The sequence below is a fragment of the Tenrec ecaudatus genome, chromosome 2 (assembly GCF_050624435.1).
Source record: "Tenrec ecaudatus isolate mTenEca1 chromosome 2, mTenEca1.hap1, whole genome shotgun sequence".
NCBI lineage: Eukaryota > Metazoa > Chordata > Mammalia > Afrosoricida > Tenrecidae > Tenrec > Tenrec ecaudatus.
The window spans coordinates 286,845,308-286,869,476 of record NC_134531.1 but is presented as its reverse complement, the minus strand read 5'-3'; the positions used below and the strand labels follow the sequence as shown (position 1 = coordinate 286,869,476).

General features: G+C 38.8%; 1 protein-coding gene across 8 annotated transcripts in view; it reads right to left on the bottom strand.

Moving 5' to 3' along the window:
* ZBTB20 (zinc finger and BTB domain containing 20) overlaps positions 1-24,169 on the bottom strand; it is a 968,716-nt gene that overhangs the window by 503,008 nt on the left and 441,539 nt on the right. The window contains exon 1 of one of the 8 annotated variants that reach the window (XM_075542498.1): positions 17,959-18,232. The exons of 6 other annotated variants lie outside the window; for them this stretch is intronic. The gene's annotated coding sequence lies outside the window, so the exon portion shown is untranslated. Of the gene's footprint in view, positions 1-17,958; positions 18,233-24,169 lie in introns of those variants that run through there. One more of the 8 variants, XM_075542490.1, reaches the window with a different exon arrangement.

Sequence of the window (24,169 nt, the reverse complement as noted above, 5' to 3'; positions counted from 1 at the left end):
AGTCAGAGGCACCTACTACCACCAAGTAAAAAGAGCTGGGAGTGGGGTGCATCCTCTGGATTCACGGTCCTTGTACTGGGAACCTCTTAGACTCAAGGGTAGATTGATGTTAAGACGCATCCACAAGGAACACCTGGTCTCTAGATGCTGAAAGGAGATGTTCCTTCTAAACTGTAAGCCCACACAAAGCCTTTACCGAAAATGAATGCCCTGAATTTGGACTACTAGCTGCCTAAATTGTGAGAGAATACATGTCTATTTGATAAAGTCATCCACTTTTGGTATTACTGTTATAGGTGCACTAGATAAGTAAAAACACCAAGCTCTTTCATCATGAATATTTAGAGACATAGTATGCATGTTATATATTTCCAGAGCACTGCCACAGCAGATTGTGGTCATAAATCCACCAAAGAAAATGCTATGCATCTGTATCTACAAGCTCTGTATGAACACAAAGAAGTCTCACACTTACTATGTTTACTGCTCCCCCTCACCAAACTAAAAGAGTATAAAGCTAACCACAAAATGCCCTTCAAACTTAGAAAAGTTGTCTTCTTTTCTTTCACAAATTCAGTAAGAGTGACTCATAGGTTTGAGAGTAAAGATCGATAATTATTCCTTTACAAATATTATTTCACTCAGCATCTCAAGGCACCAAAAATTAAACAAAATTTAAAATATCTCTAGCAGAAGTACAGTCAAATATTATAAGAAAGATGGTAAGACTTGAAGTCAGATCAACTAGGTTTTAAAAAAAATCATTTTATTGGGAGTTCATACAACTCTTAACACAATCCATCTATCGTGTCAAGCACATCTGTACATCTGTTGCCATCATCATTGACAAAACATTTGCTTTTTACTTGGGCCCCTGGTATCAGCTCCTCATTTTTCTCCTCCCTCCCCATTCTCCCTTCTCTCATGAACCCCTGAAAATTTATAAATTATTATTATGTTGTTATACCTTACACTGTCTGACATCTCTGTTCACCCACTTTTCTGAGATCAACTCGTTTTTTTGTCTATATTTTTCCATTTTCTGCCAAGACGTGGTCATTCTGACCTTCCATCTCCTTTTCTACACTTGATGCAGTAAATCCCTGTTTTAGTTTAGTTTTTAACACAGGCAGTAAAATAGCACCCAAGAATCCCTTGAGAGGCTTATTAAATGGATTGCTTGCCTCACCTATAATGTTTCTAATTCAGTCATCTTGTATCTTAACAATACCCATCCCTTAAAAAAAATCAAATCAGTTAGTGTTGAGTAAATTTCAACTCATGTGGACCCTACACAGCAGATTGTTAAGGGCAAGTAGACTGGGCATCATGTAAGAGTGGACACCAGTGGGTACATCTTATTGGCCGCTGCAGTTTCCATCTCCAGCTTTGAGAAACCATTCAGCAATAAAACTAATTACCATAGGTATTATTTTCCAGAGATATACTGTAGAACCCAATATGTGTCAGCATACAGCTAGACCCTATAGGTTTTTGTTTGTTTCTGTTAATTTTTTCATAGTGAGTCAGGTGGGGTTTACATATCAGATAATCATTCTAGCACTCAACCATTTACTTAAACAATTTGTCTTTTGAAAGGACACGGCCAAGGTGGTTCTTCCTAGGTGCCTCTGCTACGACTCAAATCTCAAAATTTTAGTTATCAGGTGAGCTCACTAACTAGTTTCACTTGCCAGAGCTTACACCTCTCCCTGAGAAATGATTCTCAAGGTGTGGGCCACAGAGCAATATAATCATGTCACCTATGAAATTGTTAAACTGGAAACTCCCAGTCCCTACTCAAAATGACAGAATCAGACACTCTGGGAGGGGCCAAGCAATCTGTTAATGTGAGCCCTCCAAGGGGATTCTTGAGCATCCACTTTCATAGGATTTTTTTTCCCTCAGAATAAAGTACGTTAAATTATACATTTATATAATCTAAAAGTTTTCTGTAAAATATTTAGAGGAATAATGCTATGGTCTAAATTAGCTAGATAATAAGTTAATTTTGGAATTTCACTTTGCATGTGTAGACGAGGCATAAGTCACACAGAGGTTCTGCAATTAGCCTGGAGTCATAGAGAAAGCAAGGGGGAGAACTGAGAAGGAAACCCCGGAATGAACCTGATTTTAATTCAATCAAACTGTTAAGATACCAACCACGCACTTTCATCTGCAATCACAATGAACCTTTTTATAAACACATTTCTATCCTCCTAGCTTAAAAAATATCTATAAGCAGATTTTTGGATTTTAAAATGTTCTGACTTCTATAATTTCAGGCTACAGGCAGCTCAACAGGCAAGAAGAAATCCTAATCTTTCTACAGAGAGAAGTAAAGGTGCTCAGCACTCTCTCTATATGAACTTTCCTCTTCCTTCTTTCCCCTACACTCCTGCTTTTCCACTTTGTTATTGCAAAGTGGACCATGAGAAACAAAGACGCATCTCTAACTGCTGAGTCTTCACTGAGAAGCATGGTTGTCTGCCACATTATTTGCGAAGGAACCCCGTTGGTGCCATGCCTAAGTTCTCAGCTGTGGACTGAAAGATAGGGGATTCGAACCCACCAGCTATTCTCCTCGGAAACGCTATGGGGCAGTTCTACTGTCCTGCCGGACTGCTAGGAGTCGTAATTGACTTGGTGGCAAAGGGTTTAATGATGTCTAATAATATTATTAGCATTAGTTGAATACTATCACTGGAAGTATTTTTCAAACCCTCTTTAACTCCTTTCAGAAGCCCTCTGTCTTGGCAGTGTAATTTATCTGATGCAGCTACTACGATGCTTGGTACTTTTACATGCAAGAGTGCGGAAAAACACACACACAAAAAGCAAGGGTTTGTTAATGAAATTCCCTCATTGTAAAAAAGCACTTTGGAATGATCAGGTGGTAAATAATATTACGAAAAAATAACATGCAGTGCCTAGGTGGTACAGCAAGAGTCACTATATAAATGCTGAGGAGACGAGCCATGAATAGCATTTGCAATTTATGCAGCTTCTCTGTGTGTATGTAGAATATACAGTGGATAACCTTTCAACAACACTAGCAAAATATTGTTCAAAATCTTTTCTTGCTGTCTTATTACTTTAAAATACATCATATAGGGGGAAGAAAAAACAACCCAGTCATCTGTCTTCATGAAATGGTGAATGTGTACAAAAGAGGCTAGAATAGAAGAACCGAGGCCAGGGCTTGAATAAAAATAGGATGAAGAAAACGTTAACATTATTTGAACAGCTATGGCGAAATGTACCAGGGTGCTCTTTGAGAGACCCAGGGAATAAATAGCTCTTAATGTGTGCAAGAGGAACGGCAATGAAGGAATACAGCTTTACACCCAAACAAGCAAGCATGTGCTGCAGGAGCATTTCTTTGCTGGGTTATTTTCACAGGGCTTGCTGTTTTCAGGTGGAGCCTGGGAAAGGGGAAGGGGGCAATTGCTCTGTGTTGTGGGGTACTTGTTGCTGCTTAGGTTGGCTCTGCACTAACACTCACCCCACATCAGGCTTTTCCAACAATCCTAGAAACTTAGTGCCTACCATAACATTGTCCTTAATTTCTTGTGATTTTTCCCTAATCGCCTGTTTGTCCATGAGCAAAAATGCCCTTTCATTCCCTATGCTAAAACCTACTCCACGATTACTTCATTTTTGAAGAGATGGAGACAACGTTAAGTGTTAGGGAGAAAAGTCTAATTGAGAGTCTGAAAAAGCAGAAACCTCGATGCAAAGATTACTAGCCAAACAATTCTGAGCTTTGAAGAATTAATCTGTCAAAAAATACAATTCTCACTCCCACTTTGATTGTTAGTAAAGTATTGTTTCTAGGCTTTGTTTTTATACCTTGGTTACTGAAATGCTGACTGGACTTGCGCATATAACTATATTTCAAAATAGCTCAAACTTTCAAAGTTAGAAGAAGGCATATAAACTTTCTCAAAGACACACAAAGAAAAACTACAAATTCACAAAACCTTTACTTATTTTTAGAATCAGAAATTGGAAATAGATAACTACCAATGTAAGAAAGGATTTTTTTAAATAAAAGAGGAAATGACAGATAATAAATAGCGAAAATATTAATACTTTAGATTCTACAATGTTTCATCACAATGATTCACCTGTATTAAGGGAGACTCCAGGACCAGGAGGTCAGCAGTCTATATTTCCATCTTCCGAATTCGGCTCAAGTCAGCGTCTCAGAGAGCTGTAAATGCTTTCAGAGGAGAACAAACCCTGGGATTGTGGCATGAACGCATCTATCTCCCTGCCCCTTGTTCTAAAAGTTAATGATTAAACCGTGTTGTTCATCCTGATCTGGTTTACTCTGCTCTAGAAAGAGGGACTCACTGATCACATTGCCCTGGGCAATGGAACACCTGGTGAAGGCAGTGTTCTTCCCACATCATCTGCTCAGAGGCTCTCAAATGATCAACGTGGTGTTACTAGTGATGGGAGGTATCCTTTTTTGATGAGCAAGACCTTGCTCTCCCTCAGTTTGCTGGGTTTGGTACACTCAACATTTTAAGCACGTAATCTCTACCCCCCCCCCCATTTTCTTTCCTCATTCCCATTTTTCTACTCTAGTTTATTCTTTTAATTATTTACAGGCTTGGTTGTCTGAACACTTCGTTCTAGTAAACGTTGGCTGCTCCCCCCCCACGCTCCCCCCACCAACACTTTTAGTGGAATGCGATAAAAGGCACCGAGTGAGGGGATGGGGCGGAGCAGTATTTTTAGGTTTCATCGGTGACAGCCAGAGATTGTTTCCCTCATTGATTTTTCTCATGCACCGTTCACTCTCCAGCCTGACATGGTCACAACAGTGTTTGAAAAATTGGCTGTTGGTCACATTCAAACCATTTTTCAAAACAGTTGCCACGAGCTCTGTTTCACTCTGTATTATAAGGAGGCTTTTATTTAGGCTGGTTTCATTTTCTTTGTGGAGTCTGGCTAGCAGAGAAACAGTCTAGAACATTGCTTTTCAAGGTACATGGTTGAGATGATAACCATACTGAATCTATACTCAAAATGTATTCTATGGAGCCAGGTACCGCTAATAAGAAAAGCAGGTCATAAGTCTTTGATCTTTTACACAAATATGAGCACCAACTGACACAAATGTTACAATTCACCAAGCATAATAACATGCACCACTGTAGAAAAGAGATCCTCTCATGGAAATCGGGGCTGAAGAAGAGACTTAATAGTGAAATGTTCTTTTACATTTTGGATAAGGAGTGTCCATTACAATTTCTAATATCTAGGCACTATTTCCATGTGTGAGAACTATAAGGGATCAGCTTCAAAACAACCTGACTGGAAAATCTATTTTGACTAGACTTGAAAATAGCAGATTTTTTTCTTGGAATCCTTGAGTGCTGATAATTTTCACTTATATTCCTTGTACTCCATGTTTCGTTCGGGAGAATAAAAGTTGAGGATTTTGGAGATTGAGAAAAAGAGTAAAAATTGTGGTCCAGGGTACTCAGATTTATTAAATGAGGCAACATTTACTTGAATTTTTTAAAAAGGATTTTTGGCAGAGTTTGACAGTTTGTTTTAATAAACAAGCAACAAAACCTTTGTGTCCTCAGAAAGTTAAAGACAGAAACATCGGCCCTACTTAAATTTCAAGCAATTTATAGAAGTCAAGCTATATCAAAATTGGTGACTGGCAGAGTTTAACAGAAAGAAAGTGAGCCTCATGGTGGCAGGATGCAGGGTGATTAGAAGCCTAGCTTCAAACACTAAAGTCTGCATATTTTTCTTTCCATAGAAATACATTAGTCAGTGTAAGACATAAAAAATATATAAATTATCAAGGGTTCGTGGGGGCGGGGTAAAAAAATGAAGAGATGATACCAAGGGCTCAAGTAGAAAGCAAATGTTTTGAGAATGATGACGACAATAAATGTACAAACGTGCTTGACACAATGGACGGATGTATGGATTGTGATCAGAGTTGTATGAGCCCCCAATACAATGATTTTTTTTAAAGAACATAACTCCTGAGGTTTTTGTTTATTTTGTCCTTTTCTTTCAGGTTTAACTAAAAATTCACTCTAAGTTCCAGGGGAATTTTAGGGTTTCTGGATCTTTTAGAGGTTTTAACACAAACAGCTGTGGAAAAGTTAAAGACAAAGCTGTTTTATACTAATTTTCTTGTTTAAAGCAAGAACTTGGGCTTACGGTACAAGTTGATTAAATAGTCCAACTGCACAAGAACAAGAGGAATACTAGGGCCAGAGCACAATGCTGCAAAAACAGAGTCTCAATTCGAAGGCTGGACTTACCACTGTAGCGATGGGTAGTTAAATTACACATTCTTAGTCTCAGTCACCCTGAGGGAACAGCAATGTGCTATTTTCTGATATGTTTTCTACACTGTAAACTTTACAATGATATGAAGAAGGTGATATTGAAACGTCATTAGAAAAACACAAATTCATGTAGAATAAACTACAAATGAATTGTTTGCTTTATAAAAAGTGCTAAATAATAACAATAGTAATCACCTAGAAAAATTGGTGGAGAAGTCTGGAGAATTCATTTATAAGGAATCACCGGCACAGTTTCATTTTGGAAATGTAGACCAGGGTAAGTCACAGGACGCTTTTGATGGAAAGTCCGAAACCCCTAATCTACAAGCCACCATCTCAAGCCCTAGTTTTTTTTGTTCAAAACTGTCAACAAGTGCCCTACAGCAAAAAAGGTTAATAGATGGAAATTATTTATCTGTAAGTAATTCTCATTTCTGGAGCTCTAGTGAATTCATAGTCTTGGGATCCTCCTTCTATCAGCAAAATAAGATCTCATCATCACTTTGTCTGCCTTGAGAAAATTAGCTAGTCTCCCAATTTAATCATCCTACAAACTTCTTTACTACCACCAATAAGTGAATATACGACTAGACACGTGGCAAAAGCATGAGTTTTACAGTAGGATCATCTTGTGTGTGGGTAATATTTTCACACCACAACAAATCATTAAACTTCTCTAGGTCTCAGTTTTCCCATCTTTTATGCAGACATAGTGGTACTTCCCTCCCAAGATTTCCTTAAGAATGACATGTAAGGTGCGTGAGAGGTCACTCAGTAAATGGCAGCCAAATACTGCACACAGCGATATCCAGGCAAATTTTATTTATCCAAGACTGTTGCATTTGGAGGTAGGACTGGTATCCTCATGATCTGGTTTTCCATGGTAGAAAATTCATTTAGCCTAAATAACTTGGTCTTTTGGCAACACTCTTTAGAAAAATTTAATGTCATTTCTTAAAGGTCAAGCTAACTTATGGTTGGTTATGTGGAACTCCTGTATTTAAAAAAAGGAGCTTCGATCAGTTTGTAAATGGCGTATCTAGTCTTGCTCCGCAAAGAAGGATCACAAAGACTTTCCATCGTAAAGCATCAGCATGACATTTAGAAAATCGGGTGTTCAAACACTGTAGCAGGTTGTAAGGATGACAGAAGCAGCCCCAAGTCATAGCAACAAAGAGAAGAAAACGACCCGTGGACGAGTGAAGATGAAATGACACTTTTAAACGATTGAGAGAAAGGAAGGAGTAAAGGGCACTACAGATCCCCTCCATCGTTGGTCGCAAGGTGTTCAAACTCTCACTTCGAGGTGAGAGCTAAAGGAGTTAGGTAGATATATTTCAGGGTAGAAATGCAGCAAGCGCAGAATTCCTGGGAAAGAATAAGCACTTAGGAATAAAATCATTCAGTGGAATGCCAAAGGGGGCGTTCGCTGCAGAAAATACAAATATGGATGGGTTAAATCAGGACCGAGGAAAAGATAAAACCATGTATGTATGGGCAGCTCTGAATGGGAGAGTGGGGGAGAAAATTTAGGCATCTTGGGACTCAACTGTCATCACAATTCATTTGTTTCACATCCCACTGTTTGTGACATTAACAGAATTTTTAATTTAGCAGTGAACTATTTTTGTATTGTGAATCTTTGTAGCCACTTTCCATATGTAACTACCATTGAAAATAGCAATAATACTCTTTTGCTCTTTACAATACAGCTAGTTAGTAGTATTCCAATTAGTAGGCCACCTAAGATTTTCCCAAGCTAAGTTACTTTTTTCTAACATTGAAGTAGGAGGATTGTCCCTGTTCTTTATTTGGATTAAACCAAAATTATATGAACAAATTCTTGGGCGGTTTTTGCTTTATCATTTTCAATGCAGCTAGTTTTAGATTATTTAGAATTTTATTTTCATTTAACTGGAAATACACAAGCATTTTCTTGAACTCATTTAAATGTATAACATTTACACATAGAATTCCTACAGTGTGTAATTCAAGCAACATTTACACATAGAATTCCTACAGTGTGTAATTCAAGCAAAGGAATCTCAGAATTTATCAGTATTTATGTATTGATGAGGACTAAGGTACATCTGAAATCGGGCATGGTCTTTTAGATCACCTCATATGCATGCGAACACTGAAGACAATGAACAAGTAAGACCAAAGAAGAATCGATGCCATTGAACTGTGACGTTGGTAGAGAATACTGAATACACTGTGGACCGCTAGAAGAACAGACAAATCTGTATTGGAACAAGGACAACTTGGATGTGCCTAAGATGTGAGAATGGTGAGGCTCTGTCTCATCTACTTTAGATACACGATAAGGAGGGAGCATCCCTAAAGAAAGACATCAGGGTTGGTAAAGGTGATGGTCAGTAAAGAAGAAGAAAACCTTCAATGAATAGGGTTGATACAATGGCTGCAACACTGAGGCCACACAACAAAAATTCTGAGGATGGCCCACAACCTGGCACTATTTTGCTTTATAGTACATCCGGTCAGTATGTATCAGCACTGACTAGAAGACTCCTAATAACAGCTACCGTTGATTGGGAGGAAAGCTTTCATGTATTCATACTGTTGGTTCTGTAGCGCATGTGTCAGTCTGCTAACTGCAGGGTTGGTTGGTGGTTCTTACAGGCTCAGGAACTTTATACAGTGTCACTGTGAGCCAGGCTTGTTTTTGTCTGCATTTTCTATTATTTTCCAAGACCTCTACATATATCATGACATGAGGATAGCATCCCTACATTTTCCCTTTGAGTGCCTAATTTATTGCAGGGTGTAAATTGTGATCATACAACATCTAAATGACAGTGATGATAATCAACCCCATGACTGAGCAACAACAGGGTCCACTTTTCTCCCACTCAGTAGCACTTCATTTTATACTAAGACTATATACTATAGTTACACAACAGTAGAAATGACTCAATACAGCAATTACTTTTACTTACCCGATTATATTATTATTCTATTAAGATTGTCTCCATTTCTATTGATGGTCATATGGTTTTACTTATAAAATAGAATTAAATTCAATACATGTACTTTAAGCACCTAGTACGCACTGGCACTACTAGGTTAGGGGTTTTTGTTAACTCTTATCCTGAAACACAGATCTTGACAGTTTTCCTTGAAGAGGTTTTCTTTAGGTAAAAATGTATTTATAATGCCCTTCCATCACTGCTAGTGTAAAGAACAATGGCAGGAGCTGGAAAATACTAGGGTTTTGAACCTCAAGTTTCCTTAATAAAACAAATCTAGTCAATCACAAATTGTTGAAACAAAATGTGTAATGTGAAGGGCATTTAAGGAACACTTAGACATCACTCCTACCTAGAGACAAAAATTAGTTTGCATAATGTCATTGATCTACTGAGCAAAATCATATGATAATTTTCAGTTATGAAATTCAGATCCTTAATGTGTGTAGCAGAGATACTGGTGTACCCTTAATAGGAAATATGTTTTGAGTTGTGTTTTTCAGTAGTGATAATGGAGTTGCACTAGGGGAAAACACATACACATTTCCAGCAAGTTTCCCTGGAGATGAAATGGCTGTAACGGTATTAAAACTAACAGTAAGCATCACAATGATAATCGAATGCTTTACTCCGTGCCAAGTGCTGTGAGTAGCAGCTCACATGCTCCTCTTTTTGCTTTGTTAAAACATCCTGTGATGTAGGTATTGTTCAAATATCTCTTTAATTGAGATACTTTTTCCAAGCTCACACAGAGAAGAGGTCCCGCCAGGATATAAATCCACGCAGTCTGACTCTGTCATTACTACTTCGGGGCATGGGTGGCTTGACAAGGGCTGTGTGTACTGTCCTAGGAGGACACTATGCTGGTGTTGAACCCTCTACATTCCTAGAGTTGAAGCACTTGGGTGTGTCAGCTCCAAATCTGAGGACAGCTAACAGGGGTTAAAGTTAATGTTGCTGACATTCAAAGAGCCTGCTAATTAAAATGCTCCCTTCTGAGAAGCCAGTGGCTGATTGCCATAATGCCGAACATAATACATGCTCAGGAAAGTATCTGATGAATATTAATAATGCTGTTTCTAAGTGGTAGATTAACAGGTGTATGACCTTAGAAACAAGAACAAAAGCTTTCCTACTGTCTAAAGCACCTTCACAACAGGCACTGATGATTCAGATGATGAGCAAAAACCCTGTTCTTTTCTGTTTTACTATTAGACTGTTCCAACTCAAATTAAACCCACTGGCCTTAGATTCTGGCTTACAGGGAACCTACACAGTGGCTGCAAGGCTATAAATTTTAGAGAAACAGACAGCCTCGTCTTGCTCCGTTAGAGCGGCCAGCGGGCTTGAATGGCCCACTTTGTGGTTAGCAAGTCAACACTCACTTACCGAACAGTGTCCAAATTAAAACAGGACTGCCTTTGGGAAGCCTATCTTATTGCTTTGTTCTCTGACCTTCTCTAGGTAAAATTCTTAGTCTGTCCTTCATAAAACCTTATTAAATCCATCTACTGTCCATTATTTCTCTTCACTACTAAACGTTAAGTTCCAGGAAGACTAGACCCATAGTTATCTGTCTTTTAGATCTCTAGGCATTCTAAGTGTCTAGAATTTAGTGTGAAAACAAACAGAAGAACAAACACATACTAGCACAAGCAAAGTGGTAGAGAAAAGAAATCTGGTGATTGTGTGTATATATTGGTCCCTGTGTGTGGCTTGCTTCTCCCATTTAATTTTGTGTTAGTTTTCATGGCAAGGAGCTCCCCATCAAAAGTAATATCGCAAAGTTACTGACTTGTTTCCTGGATGACTTCATAAAGGTATCTAAAAAACATACATTTATATGCACACACAACTAAATTGCAAAGCATATGTAGAAGTCATGGGGAATACCAGATGTAACACCTCAAAAGTAAACGATATTTTTTATTATTTTATTACTTTATATCTGATACTTAGAATTTAATTCCTTTCATGCCTTATGCTAATATAAGCCTCGCAAAAGTAGGAATTCTATTTTATCCATCACTGTATCCCTAAGACCTAGAAGGACCTGGCACTCAATCTTCAATAAGTATATGTGGACTAGAAGGGAAGAAAAAGGAAGCAAAAAAAGGATATAGACTATCCCCAAATACTCAGTATTATTCTGGAGATAGTAAAGGTAAAAGGTTCCAAATTTTTTTTCCAAGAAAACATGAATCATCAATAAACTGCAAACACTACACCCTATTCCTCAGAGTAGCTACCTGATTCCTTCATGCACCCTTCAAGCATGGCCGTGTCCGTTCTGTGGCATAGCCAGAACTTGTGGAGCAAAGGGAACTAGGTGAGGGCAGTCTAAGCTCCTCTAGAGTGTGACCCACTGCCACCCAGAGAAGTTGCCACCATTTAGGATCCAGAAGTACGAAAAGGCCATTGAGCTATCAGCCAAATAAAATAAAAAGCAAAAAGGTGAATTCACTCCAACTTATATTGATCGAGCCTATAGGATATCATGTTGCTATGAGTCAGAATCAACTCGATGGCAGTGAGGACTTCTGTTCGTTTGTTTGTTTAATAGAGCAGAGATGAGGGTTTCCAAGTCTGTAATCATTATGGGAACAGACTTTCTCCCATATCTTTCCCCCACAGAGCAGCCAGTGGATTCGAAGCTTTGACAACCTTTCAATAGCAACCAACTACTTAAAACCAAGAAGATTCTTGGGGTCACTCAGCATGCCTGGTACACTCTTTAACACCTTCCTCTTTTACTTTAAAAATGAATCCTAGAAGAAAACCACAGATTTATCAATGGGAAAAGTGGAATTAGGAGGTGCCAGGATACTACCTCTCCCAACCAGTTGCCCATGCAAGCGAAAAGAAAAACCCTACAGGAGGTTGCTTAGATATTGCAACTCTTGTGCGGTAGTCGATTCCTACAATATGAAACTGTTATCTATAAATGTAGAGTGACGGTAACTCTGTGCAAAGTGGAACATCACGCTTTACCCAAAGAGAAGCGTCTGTGTTGATTCATATTTACCTTCTCTTAACAAATTATTCTAGACCACGAGCTGCTTCCGATCCACCTCTCTAAATTCAGTACATCCAACTTATGACCCAGCTACTAATAGTTTGTAATAAGCTAGAGCTAAACTTTTTAAAAATGATTCTGAATGGTGAGCTATGGCTTAAATTGTTAAAACAAAAGTAAGGTATTTTTAAAATAAAGTATCTCCAGTTTTAATAGGAGATAATCTTCACATATTATTGGACCTATAATTTCACTGATGTTTTAGTTATTCTTAATAAACCTTCACCAATTCTGATGTGGAATTCCTACCATTTTCCCCCTATCCTAGAAATTTCAAACCACAATTATAAAACAGTGGTTTTCAAACTAGTGAGTGCCTAACGGATCTGGTTAGTTTCCTAAACTGTACATGGCAGACTCTATTCTCATTTATGTGTAATTTCTTTTCAGTACAGGGAGAAAACTTGTTTATTACAAATGAACTTATCCATCAAAATTATTTGTGAAACAACTACTACAACTTTTAAAAAGGAACCCAGGGAAGATGCCAGGACAAGAAACATTAACCTTCAAGAAAACGGCTCCACTTAAACCCCCAAAAGACTGATCATTTGCTTAAAGTAAAAGTGAAAGGATTGATTTAAAGAAGGAAATTGAGTTACCTTACGACCCAGCAATACTGGGCACACACTGGGCATAAACCCAGAAGAAATAAGAAACAGACCACAACCAGATATCTGCTCTCCAGTGTTCATAACTGTGCAGTTCACAATCGCAGAGTTGGAGACAGCCGAAATTTCTATCAATAGAAGAATGGATCAGAAACAAAACAAAACAAACTCTGGTATATACACACAATAGAGTAATGTGCATCCCTAAAAATTAGTGATGGAATTATGAAACACCTCTTCTGTGGAAAGAGTTGGAGGATATCATGCTGACTGAACTTAGCCAAGCACAAAAAGTCAAGTACAGCATGAGTCCACTGAGGTGAGCTCAAACAGCAGAATGAGCATAAGGGAAAATGTACATATCACACAGTTGCCGGGCTGAGGTCCAGACATTCTGGCAAGAGCCAGAACAAACCCAATGATGCATATGTCATTAAAAAAAAAAAAAGCAAACAGCACTTGGGCAGAAAGATATCTGCCACCCACCAATAAGCTTTTAAGAGGGGTGAGGATGAAAAAAAAAAAGATGGCAATGGTGGGCCAGGGGACTAATCCACCCAAGGGGAGGATGTTTATATCTCCACAGGAAAGGGAGAGAGAGAGAGAATGCGTCCTGGTGTGCCCATCCCTGAGGGCAATGCTCCTGCTTGGAGAAGCTAGTTCATAGAGATGACTACAGGGCCAGTCTCAGTCAGAGACTTGATGTCTCCTCCCTAGAGGACAGCACTGCAGAGGGCAGCCCTGAAGACAATTCAGGGAGAGCAGTGGTCTGACACACCCACAGAAGGGCAAACCAAGAGGGGAGTGCAACAGACCAGCAACGGGAGCAAAGACATGAAATCCCTGAAGAATCCCTATTATAAACTTCTGCCTTTGGGGGCAGTGCTTGGTACCTCATCTGTGGGGCTACACTGAAAGCATACAAGTGTAATGTGGTGTTGGGGGTGGGATGGTGTGGGGCACCAGGTCGCTCCATCCCTGACTGTAGGCAGAGCAATGGGGACTTGGAGAATGCGAGCCTTGCAGACGCAAATGATGAGCACTAATATAGGGTGTAAGCTCTGATAGGTCACTGAGTCCAGGGTTATGGGATCCTGAAAGAAAAAAGGATTTGGCCAGATGGATTGTAACAGGTCCTGCTTACATTTACCTGAGATGTTCATCTACTCAGGGTCAGGAAACATTAGACTTGAATGATTTGTATGATATTTCTCTCTCTCTCTCTCTCTCTCTCGGTGTCTATCTATACAAGATAGACAGGATAAACAATCCCAAGGAGACAGCAATAGATGGTTGGGGGTGGGGGTACATGGGAGGGGAGGAGGCACAGGTAGGTGAGTATTGAGCCAATAACAACAGGGGTGGAGGAATAGCAAGGGTTCTTAAATAGATGGAGAGAAGGGTGTAGCATTCCTGGTCATGTTTGATCTATCAAAATGCATCCAGGGGGAATTACTAAGAGTTGAATGATGGGTAAACATGATAGTGGGGCAGGAGGAAAGAAAAAAGAGGAAAGAAGAAAGTAAAACTTATATATATAAGTATAAACAGAAATATATAATATGTGTGTGTGTGTGTGTGTGTGTATTTGTGTACACACAATAAGGAAGCAGATGGACTTTGGGCCTCCACTTAAATCTTACCTCAGTACGAGAGTGGTTTGTTTGAATAATGTGGCATTGTATGATACTCACCTTCCTGACAAGATCACTGAAGACAAAATTGGTGCATAAGCAAATGTGGTGAGAAAGCTGATGTGTAACTCACTATGCTACTAGGCCTCCTTCAATTATCCTGCCATCCCTTAACTTCATCCCTGAAAGCCAGCTGTAGATATTTAAAATATTTGTGAGTAGTCTTTAGTGTGCTTACAAATACATGAAAAGGTTTCAGGCTTAACTAATGCCTTAAACTCACTGCCACCAAGTTGGTACCAACTCATGGCAACACACACAAAGCAGAACTTCCCGTGAGTGTTGCTACTCGGTAATAGTAATATTGCTACTCGGTACTGGAGTGGAAGACTTCATCTTTCTCCCACGGAGCAACTGGGGGATTCAAAATGCTGCTCTTGTGGTTAGCAGTCCAACACATAACCCTTGTACCAACACATAACCCTTGTACCAACACATAACCCTTGTACCAACTCATGTATTAAAGTGCATATTAAGTAAATTGCATTTCTTTAATATATATATTTTATATGTATGTGTGTGCACACATAAGGCCATATAAAATCTACTGACATCGAGTCAATTCTCACTCAGACAAAGTAGAACTGCTTCCAACGGTTTCCAATACTGTAAATCTTTACAGGAGCAGACAACTTCCATCTGCCACCTAGGATGGCTTTAGTAAACCTCAAGCCAGTTAGCAGGGCTTTAATTGGTTGATGTACATGCTTTGAAATTTGCATTGAACAGTCTCGTTTGGACATAATGCACATGCCACCCAATTCAACAGTTCAATCATAACTAGCAAGAAGCGTTGTGCAATCCTTACGCCAATCACTTTCGAACGTTGTACTCCTTGTTATTAGTGCCCCTGTTTCCCCACAGCCAGCTTGACATCCCCCCAGGAAACCACGAATCCAGTTACGATAGATTCACCCATCCTGGGTTTCATATACTGAAAAGCAAAAAACTAACAACAATAACAAAATGAAATAGAGAACAACCTCAATGGAAAAGAAAGCAGAAAATATTAAAAATTAGAACAATTTAAAAACAGGTCAACGATAGATCAAAAGCACCCACAACGATTCTGTGCTGCACTTCTTAGCAATTGTACTCATTTTTATTTGTCCCCTTATGACCACTCTGAGCTGAAATATTACTGTATTTGAAACGATCATTTTTATTTTTGTATTAATTTCTGAATTTCATGCTTGTATAGATACAGAAAGAATATAGGATCGAGGGGGAGATGGGGAGCAAGAAGGAAAAAAAAAGAATGGGATGATACCAACTTGTGATTTTTTTTTAACCACACATAGGCATTGGGATCACCAATGGGATGATACTGACTTGTAAGCACTCTAAAGACTAAGCACAAATATTTAAAATATCTTTTTAACCCCACATAGGCACCCAATAGGTAATTCACACTTCCACTACAACACTCACAATTGGATGGAAGAAATGTTCCTTACTCTGGCTTCCGCATGTCTCTTGCAACGCATTTGTAGACAGTCCAGAAGTTAGCATCTGGACTTCATTTTAGTTCCAGCAGTCCCCATTTTATATTGTTTCCCAAATAACTGTGAGCTTAACTGATGACAAGTCAATGTAAAATTCCAAAAGGTATTGAGAGTCAGTGGGTTAAACCAGAAAGAAAAGACTACTACCGTTAACTTGCCATCGGTTTATGTCACTCAACTCCAACTTGACATTCATTTCCCAAAGATCAAAAGGATATAACGATACTCTTCTGCCACAGCAAACTAGTGAAATATGTAGCAAAGTAATATGAATATACACACACACATAAAAATAAATTCAGTGTGCTGTATTTTTTTTAATCTTGCAAAGAAGTTTGGTTAATTATTTTGAGCCTTTCCAAGTACTCAGAATTCTGTGGTATCCACAATAATGCAGGCAGATGGCTTAGTCTCCAAACATATGCTTTAAATGCCCCTTTGTTATTTCAAAATAATGGACCAAACTGTGCCCTCAAATCGTCACCAGAAACTTTAAGGAGGTTGTCTCTTGAGGACAGAAATGTGACCCAGTGGGAATTAAACTTTTAAAATATATATGTACTTTAAACTTCTTTATCAACTGGATCCCACATATTTAAACTCAATTTTTAGAAATAAAATAAAATAGGATAGTAAAGAAATACCCTATCCAGTAAAATGTTGCATGGTTCACGGAATAGATTTAGTAAGATAAATGTTTTATTTATTCTGATTCTCTGAAACCTTATGAGAGCTGTATGATTTAGTCTGTGTACGACTGCCTGTTTTTCCATTTTTATTATTATTTTTATCATTGCTATCCTGGAGATATTTTATTGTTAAAGCATTTTGCAATTATTAATTAGTTAATTTAGTTTAAATTATGTTTATGCCTTTGCTTTAAATCCCTGTTATTCATAGTTATTACAATTCTAAAATGCTGGTTCTCTAGCCAATTACTCTCATTTCAAAAAGAAGTGTGTTGTCAATGAAAGCACATTTTCCAAGTTTTCACAGAAAATAGAGATATAAGTGTGTCTCTTGGTCATGCTACTCATATAACCTCACGGAGTCCGTTTCTTAAGTACTTTATTTTACACAGACGAAGTCTTCATTTCCACGCTTCTAGGCCCATGTATTTAAATGTGGTTTTAAAAATCCTCTAAATAGTTTTTGTTACTTTCAATGTCCACAAAACTCAGGAATTTGATGAGCATTACAGATAAAAAAGGCAACACAGTTGACAACGCGACCCGTTGAGTTATTATACAAGCCCAAAGTTTAACAGACTATTCCAACACGATCACGTTCCTTTAGAAATTTCAACAAGAACTAGCTTAGTGCTCACTGTTTACTTTTAAAAATACACGCAATCATTGTGCTCGCATGTGTCTGGGATCTTGTTAAGACGGGTCATAATGAACAACGTAGAACATGACTACAGATCTTTACATCAAAAACTTAATTTTATACATCTCACACAAAAACAGAACCGAGCAAAGCTCTTAACTAGTATTGGTGAAAAACAGTCACATAAACATTCTGCTGAAAAAGACAGAGAGTAACGCTAAGAAAACCTCCCCTCCTTCTCACTTCTCTAACTTTCATAATAAATTCAGCCCTGAAACAAACTTCTCAGTTAACATAGAAATCAGCCAAGCAGTATTCGAATACACAAGTTGATTTTTCAAACCCCACCAGACTGAAGAAGTATGCATCTCCCTCGAGCTTCCCCTTCCCTCTCCATGCACCCACGGCCACACTTACTTACCTGCCCAAGTCTGAGGCATCAGTCTGTGTATTTTTTTTTGCAAAGTACTCTGTACGGATGCATTTTCCCCCCTGTTTCTTTCTAACCCTCGGGAATGTTAAGAATTTAGGAAGAGAGCCACAGCTTAAGAGAGCAATTATTTGCCAGTAAATACTCAATTTGCGTGTCCTGTGATTTCTCTTCTAACTTGCATATTCAATAATCCATCCCTGACTGCGTCACGAGCACAAAAAGTCTTTTCTCTGAAGGAGAACACTTTCGCCAATCAACCTTCAGCCAGGCCAGGGCACAGCTCGTCAGGGTGATTTGTTAGTTTTAATGAATAATCCCTCATGCTGGCCATTTTAACAAATAACGCAGTGAGACTAGGGCGCTGTGAGTCAGGCCGATAAAACTACAGTTGGGAGGGAGTAGGGAGGGGTCGGGGGTATTTAGATGCCGTTTATAAACACCTCTAATCATAGGCTTTCAGTTTACAATATAGAGGACGTCTCAGCTGAATTACCACGCTATGTCCACCGATTTGTATTCAGATGGGAGCCATGTGTTCCTGCACTTTATCTCTTGGGAGTCTCCCCAGGGCCAATACAGTCACCAGGAAGACAACATGTACAAAGGTCTCTAGCCTCTGCAATGCAAAAGTTTACTGCAGGATGAGGTTGAGAAATCAGATCTAGATGTATGGCACTTCTCGGTGAGCTTGTGTGAGTCTGGAAACACAGAGGCCAGAGTTGTGAGTGTTGAATTGACTCCTTTCTGCCCTATGAGGTTGGGAGTTTCAAGTAGATTTTTTTAAAAACCTCATACCTTATCCTCCAGACAATGGCTGATTTGTTCGTGCATTCCACAAACATTTATTGAATCCCAATTATATGTCAAGCACTGTATGAAATGCCGAGCATTTTTTCACAGTTTTCTGGTTAACGTTTTAGTTAACTGATTATGATCCAGGTGTATTTTTTAAGTATATAGATAATGTACTGGACAAAGCCACCAAACAGGTAGTGTGTACATAAAACCAGGAATTCAAAATGCCTTCGGCATGGTTCATTAATCAGTAATTAACAGACCTGTTAATTCCACTGTGTAAAGTGCTTAGGGTAAAAAACAACAACAACAACAACAAAAAACACAGTCAAGGTTAAAGATTCACGCCTCCCCCCTGCTCCCCCTACACATGCAGAAATTAGAAACTGCCCCTCAAAGTTACTGGAGCACTTAGAGCACAGCCATCTGTTTGGGAGTAATTTCAAAATGTCCAGTAGTCAGCGAGAACTTTGCAAATGGTGTGTGTGTGAATTCAAGTTCAGTAGCTTATTGGATACACGTTGATTGTGCACTCCTGGGCTTCCCTTGGTGGCACAAGTAGTTGAACACTACTAACAAAAATGTGTTGCTTCAAGCCCACCCAGTAATGCCTTGAAAGAAAGGTTTGCAGATCTATTTTCAAGGCTATCGGCTTAGAAACCCTCTAGCACAGCCTGTTCTACTCCGAAACAAATGAGGTCAGCATAAGTTAGATTCAGCTCAAGGACAACTGATATGGTAGTCAGTTGTTTGTTTTTTAACTCTATCCTAGAAACTCAATAATACCGGGCATACCAAGATAAATAAGATAAAGCCCCATCCTCAAGAAGCTTACAATTTGTCACTAGATGCCAAAAGAGAGAAAATATGCACATCCAGAGAAAATTGTAGTACAACAGCATAAGAACACCAGCACAAACACGTGTAAGAGCCTGGGCAGGGCTCCTAGAAGAGATACGTACATTGTTTCTAAAGGTAGAATCAAATGCCAGTGGTAGGAAGAACATTCTAGGCCGAGGCAAACGTTTGAAGCTTTTCTGAGCCCGGGCTTTGGTCGGTTCCGTTGTACACTGAGCTACTATGAGTTGAGATGGAACCAACTCGATGGCGCCTAACTGTAACAAAGAACCGAAAAGAAAGTTCTCGGGAGTATGGGATGTAAGGCATACTAATTTGAGATTCATCACAGTAAACATTTTAGGATTTAAAAATAAGATTCTTACAGAGAAGGCAGTCACTATTTGCTGACATCATTGTAAAAGTAGGCAGCATTTCTAGAGCTGGCACAGAGAGAGAAAATCTATGTCCTTCACACTCTCGGTGTGTTTCAGTTATTTTCATCATGTGTGACACATGCTGCCTTCTTGTGTTTTCCAGCCCATTTATCTTCCTGTACTATGAGCAGACTTGTATTGCTTCTGTTTTCATTGCACCATAAGAGAAACCATATCTGCTGACTATTATGGGAAGGGGACGATCTATATCCATTTAGTAGGCACTCAAATATCTCTGGCCAGAGAGCGCACAGTCCATAATACTAAGAGTGAAAATGCCTGGTACGGAGGAGAAATTATAATCTTCACTACTCCAAACCCCAAAAGTTCCTACAGAGTCAGAAGATACTTCTAGAAACTGCATACCATTGGTTGCATAGTGGACACTTTTGTGCACAGTAAACAGCGAGGCAGTGTCCAGGAAACTGTATTTACCACTAGTCAGTAAGTGGAAGAACTGACACATTTCATTTGTATTTATTGACCTCTTACTACGTGCGAAGCACACATCAGTGACTGTTCCACTTCTTCTTGGTACACGCTTATGGCAGTGATAACGCTGCTGATGACTATAAACCTGCTGCAGTTGAGTTGACTCGGACTCGTAGTGACCCGGCGTGCTCCAGAATGGACCTGTGTTACGTGGGGCTGCCAAGGCTCTCACTCTACTAAGAAGCTTTTCCTCCAAGATGCCTCTGGTGCTTCACAAATTCTGCCACCGAGGCAGTAAGTATGTATTCTATGCCGCAAATTGGTTACATATATAGTGCATAGGATGTTATTGAAGCCTGACACTGCTGTTGTGAGGTAGGCACCATTTAATAGATGTTAAAACTTACAAGTGGCAGATCAGAGATGTACGCCATGGGTTCATTCTACATACTGAGGCAGATACCACTTGCACTTAATGAAAATCAGTTTCATTATTTGATTGATAGTCAACAAATTCATGATGTTACTATTTAATTTAGGGAAATGAAGGTGATTTTGTGATTAATTTGAGAATTAAGTTATACTGAACTTTCTAATAAGGGGTATACATCATAAAAAAAAAGACCTGATATCTTGCTAAATAGTATCAATAGACTAGTCAATGGTAGACTGTATTGGGGGGCAAATCAACAAGTAACTTGAGTTGGCATGATTTTAGATGATAAAAACTAGCACCGCGATAGAATGATTCAAACAAGGATAGGAGTAATGGCTGTAAAATATAATGAGCATAATTAGTGGCACTGAATTATACGATTATGCGTTGATGAATTGGCAAATGCTTTACTGTATATATTTTTATGAAAAAATAAAATCAACCCAGGCAAAAAAACCACAGAACCACATGGCATGTTAATTCTCTTCCCCTTAGAAAAGTGGCATAGATTCTTAGAAAAGAATTTCTGAATGATTTATTCATTCTTAAAAGTATTATGAGCGAATGGTTAAAAAAGTAAAGAGAAAATCATTGAGTCAGAAAAAAATCTGCGTTTGAATGCAGCTTGGACATTTACTAGCTGTATGTATGTCCTGAGCGAAATGAATTGGTTAGCTGAGGCTCAATTTCTTTATCTTTAAAGCAGACTGCTGTGGAAATTAAAGAAAATATCAGGTGCAAGGTATAGAAACTAACACAATGTGCACAACACTGTGTACAACAAATAAATAAATAGGGACACTTGAAGTATTAATGGTTAAAGATTATCAGATATATCTGAGAGTTATAATTTCTGGAGCAAAGGACACATATTATCTAAGCCAGTCTTAAGAAATGAAAAGAAACTAAAGCAATTAGACCTGGTAGTCTGGTAAACTTTCCTTTGAGATGTTAGCAATATAACGGAAATGGTTGTTTCAGAAGTCAGAACTGACAGACTACAAAAGAGACAGACAATGCACGAACTTATCAATTAAGAATAGAATAATTTTTTACTTTTCCAAGTGATGAATACCGTATTACAGGTTACTTAATTGGAAGGAAAAGCTTGTCTGGGACTCCAAAGGTGGGTGTCACCACCAGGACAATCATAAGCTCTCTTGAGATAAACAGCGCTTGCTAAGTTTACCACTTTCCATCAGCATTTCCCCAATTCCGAGCTCTTTGATGCCCTCTACACACACTTTTATTTTCTCTCAACCTTGACTAAGTACAATCATTTCCCGTTCTTGCAACTGGGGAGCAAATATCAGGGAAGGTGAGCATGTACTGATGACGAAGCTGGTTCTAGGTGAAGTCACATTTTTTTTCCCCTTGGAGGGAATCACTGAGGGGATTCAGCAAGTGTCTTTTCATTTACGTGCATGTGCATGTAACGTTTCTCCTTCGGGTATTTCTTTGGGACAAGCGACTGTAAGACACTCCATCATTCGTCCTTATTCTTTGACCTTTGGCTGAGCTTAGACTGTATGGGGAAACAAGTCAATGAGTTAGTGAGCATAGGAACTGCCCAAGGCATACCAACTTGAGCGAGATCTCCTGGGGAACAGAGCTTTCTAGAATCGGCTCATTTCTCACGAGAAAACAATAATGGATAGAAATTAAAAGTATGGAGAACTACTTTTACGTAGTCTTTCTCATTGGTACCTGAATTGGTAGCAAAAACCTACTAAAAGTTTGGCCGACTCAGGTCTCTGCTTCCTTATTAACTGTCTGAGTTCCGGCCTCACAGGAAGATACCAAGTTCTGGCTTAAAATGATGACAAACTGAAGTTATTATAGAGACATTTCAGAGAAGATATTACTTTCTAAAAACGTTTCTTTTTATGTAGATATATGAGTACCTTTCATCTAGATGTTTTACTAGATGACTGAGACTGTCAATACTCTAACACTGTTCAGTAGTGACTGGTATATATAGCGCTACTAGGCTAACTTTCTCATGAGTTTCTTGCCCTGTGAGGCACTGCTTTCTTGAGACTGTGAACACTGGGGTTCCTGGATGCAGAAAAATGTTTCTTGTCAGAAAATCATAGTAGCTAGTTCACAAAGAGATTCAAGATGTTTATCAGCCTCCTCGTGACTTTGCTATGTGAATTGCTGCAAGTCATTTAATATCTATGTCTCAGTTTTTTTATTCCTATCTATGGTACCGAGATGATATTACCAAATAATGTCTTTGAACATTTCTTACAGCAAATAATAAAGTCCTAAATCTCATAGTATCAGAATGAAAGCATAAATCGATAGAACGACACTAACATTTCATACAGTACTTAAAGAGCACCTCAATGTCTTCAGTTTTCAGCTGTAAAGTGAGCATACAGTAATCATGCTTACATGTTATTAAATACTACATTGAAATGAATAGAGACTTTTAGCAAGGCTATAAAAACTTTTCAACAAAGATTTTATATGAAGTAAAAAGTATTTACAATGTAATCAAACCACTAACGTTGATTTTTCAAGCAGCTTTAGAGGAATTACCTTTTAAAGATCTGGATATAATGTGAAGTAAATATTTCCAAGTATAGTCCAGTGCTTATGAGGGAAGCCTTTGAGAAGACAAGGATCAATACTGTCCTTTATTTGTGTGGCTGGCCGTACTTTAGGGAGGACTGAAAGACCTCTGAACTGAGAAAACAGAATCAAGGGAGATGATTTTTCCCAGATTGTTGAGTGGTGTATAAAATACAATGCATCCCCTAAGGAGTTGGCAGAGTGTTTACGTGTGCTCTTAGAACCAGAACTATTGAAGCAACTTTGCATCCTTGGCATAGCTATGTTTCTGGAGTACACCCTAACCAGTACCCATCCTTCTTATTTTTGTATCCTATATTGTCAGATAGGAGGCAAAAGCTCAGATAAGCCAGAGTGGGTGGCTTATCCGTGTGGCACCCTGATGGCCACATGGGTCTCTCTTGGCAGGTCAGCACCTGGGGTGCAGGATCTTCATCATGGCCAAGGATGACTACTTGTAAAGAATAGAATAAACCTAGTTCCCTGCCCCTCACAACATATGATTCAAACTGTGTGGGTCATAACAAACCATGAATAACACTGAGAAGAATAGGAATTCCAAAACACTTAACATATTCATGTGGAATCTGTAGATACACCAAAAGGCAATCAACTGATTAAAGGAATACTGTATGGTTTAAAACCAGGAAAGGTGTGCCTAAGGGTTGTATCTTTGCACACT